Here is a 3006-nt window from a genome sequence, read left to right as displayed (position 1 = left end):
AAAACTAATAAAATTAAACTCGATGTTCGTTACGTATTTTCACAACAATATAAAATTTTAATTTGCTATATATATATATATATATATGCGTCTTGCTACAAATTCTTTTATCCTAAAATTCCCTCCTGTAGGAGCAAAGTCTTTTCCATAGAAAAAAAAATTTAAATTTGCATGAAAAATAAAAATACAAATTCACAAAATACTAAGAAGACTAAGAAGAAAATTATCTTCAGATAGTTCAGTTTATAAATACAAACTAAATTCCTTTAACAATTTCATTTGTGATTTGTTATTTTTTATCAGTAAATAAATATTTGACATTTCATTCGACAAAATTATTACTTGCAACATTTCTTCACGCATTTAATTAGTTCTGTCTTTAATAACTCTTTTAATTCCCTTTTTTCAATTTATTCATTGGTCAAATCTATCAGGAAAGGATGTTAGACGATATTTTTACGCTTTAAAAAAATCTTTAATAAGGAAGGTAGTTCATAATTTATAATGTTATTAAATTTTATTACATTAGAAATTGAAAAATATTTTTGTTGAAAGTATGTTGAAACTCCTTATATTTCCCCCTTTTACAAACAATTAAGAAATTTCATTATGTTAAAAAAGTCGAAAGAAACTTGTGGAAAGTATGCTAAAACTATTATCTTTCCCTTTTTCGAGATATTGTAAAATTTTACTATGTTAAAAATAGAAAACTATTTTTGTGTAAAGTATGTTATAATTCCTATGTTTTCCTTTTTTACAAGCTATTATAAAATTTTATTATGTTAAAAATAGAAAAATATTTTCGTATTAAGTACGTTAAAATTCTTATGTTTCTCCTTTTTACAAACAATTATTAATATGCAATTTATATTCACAAATCTTAAATGAATGAATACATTGATTTTTAGCACTCTGGTCCCATTATATTATTTTTGTTAGAGATATATAATATCCGAACAAGATTTTAAAACGTCCGATCTCAGACTAGCATTTTAAAAAATTTCAATAAAAAGTTGTATATTTATTTTCTCTGCCTGCAGCTCTTCCTAAGGAGAAACAGTTTTACGGGAGAGTTAATAGGAATCAGAAGAGCGTAGTTGGTGCAGTTACAAAAGCAAAATAAGTATTCCGTGATGACCACCTTTAATGCGTAATTTTAGAATCTTTGTTGAAACTCTAAAGAGTTTAATTGTGTGTGTGCTGTTTGCTGAAACTCTAATTGCGAAAGTCTAAAAAGTACTTATATTAATATTTAATTAATATATGTACCAATTAATATTAAAGCAAAGGAAAAAGATTATATGAAAATGTAATAAATCACTATAGAGAAAAGCAGGACTAAAAACATCAAATTTGATTGCCAGAGGAAAAACGAAGACTCGAAAAGGGATAATAAGATATAACTATAAGTTTCATGAGGTAATCAAACTCATTTTTGAAGTTGTTCATTACACCGCTCTCGAAATATGATATAGTCAACATATTTCAGCAACATATTTCGTCAACATATTTCAACGACATATTTCGTCAACATATTTCAACAACATATTTCGTCAACATATTTCGGTAGTATTTCTTTCCTCCCTTAAAAATATTAATTCGTGACCCCTAATGCTCCTGCATGGATTAAAAGTGAAAATATCGAACATCCAGCATTCCTACAGTCGTCCAAAGGTAATTTATTTTTATTTTTTTACATCAAAATTTTTTAAATATTTTTATTTCCTTTTATCCCTTTTTTTACATGTAATTTTCTTGGTTTGTATTGAATTGTGCTCTTATTTTATGTTTTGTCATTTTGTTTAATGTATTTATACAGTGGCATGCTAAAGTCTCCAGCCAATGTATTTCTTATAACGTTTTCCAGCATTTGGCTGTTTAACTGAGTGGAAAACAAATTATTTATATTTTATATATTACTATAAGCAAATTCAAATAAAATCACTTTATTACTTATTTATTATTGTATGCATAAATATTTGTAAGTACAAAATCAAAAATAAACTGCAATATTTCAGTGTTCAAAAAGTCTCAGGCCAGTTTATAATTTTAATTTAATTCAAATTAATTTTCATCGACATCAATTGAAAAATTAATATAACAATTAGAAGATGATATAAAACTGCTTATTCTTTTTAACCATACCTTTTATAGAAATCCCAGCAGCATGAAATCTTTGGTACCAATAACGTTATCGATATACACAACGAGAATTTAATGCCGCTTTGTTGCGAACCTTGGAATAATAGGTTTTATTTAAATATTAATGTCTTGTTACACGATGTTTAGCTCTTATATTTGATGAATTCTGGTGATTGTCTTGGCTTCTGTAATACATGAACATTGCTACGCTCACACCATTGCTTTACAAGTACTTAAATGGCTTGAGTTACCGAGTAGTAACTCGGCTTGTTGAAGCGTGGCATCAATTGGTTTGCATAAGCTAGAAGATTGTTTCGTTAAATATACCGATAAATATAGCGATCCATAATATCATCAATTCGCACTAAGAGTCTGGATACTTGATCCAAAAGACACCCTAAGCCATTTATTATGTTTGTTAAAATTTGATTTTTAACATTTTTGTCAGATATTGGACAAACATCTTTCCATCATTCTCACATGAACTTTAATTCATCATAAAAATATACTTTGTTATAATTATTAAAAGTCCTGTTCAAATGGTCTAGGACAGTGGCTAGCAACTGGCGGCCTGCGAATACTTTTTTTGTGGCCCGCAAACTGAAATATATTAGTTGTCATTTTTTTTGCGGACAATTTTCGTAAAAACTTTATATGGGTTTAAAATACTTTTCTTTCGCAAAAAAAAGAACCTAATTTCTTCGTTTCTGTGAAATTTAACATACCAATGGTGCAAAAAAAATTTTCTCAGGTTCTGCATCCAGGAAAATATTTATTCAAATACGAAAATAATCGTGTATGTTGCTCTTTTTTATTTCGTTTTTTTTTAGTANTTTTTTTTTTTTTTTTTTTTTTTTTTTTTTT

The 3006-nt window shown here is 26.9% G+C and overlaps 1 long non-coding RNA gene across 1 annotated transcript in view; it reads left to right on the top strand.

Moving 5' to 3' along the window:
* Positions 1-3006, top strand: part of LOC139425350 (uncharacterized) — a 74004-nt gene that overhangs the window by 55804 nt on the left and 15194 nt on the right. The window lies entirely within an intron of this gene.

Source organism: Parasteatoda tepidariorum, chromosome 4, assembly GCF_043381705.1.
Source record: "Parasteatoda tepidariorum isolate YZ-2023 chromosome 4, CAS_Ptep_4.0, whole genome shotgun sequence".
Lineage (NCBI taxonomy): Eukaryota > Metazoa > Arthropoda > Arachnida > Araneae > Theridiidae > Parasteatoda > Parasteatoda tepidariorum.
This window is presented reverse-complemented; position numbering and strand designations above follow the sequence as displayed.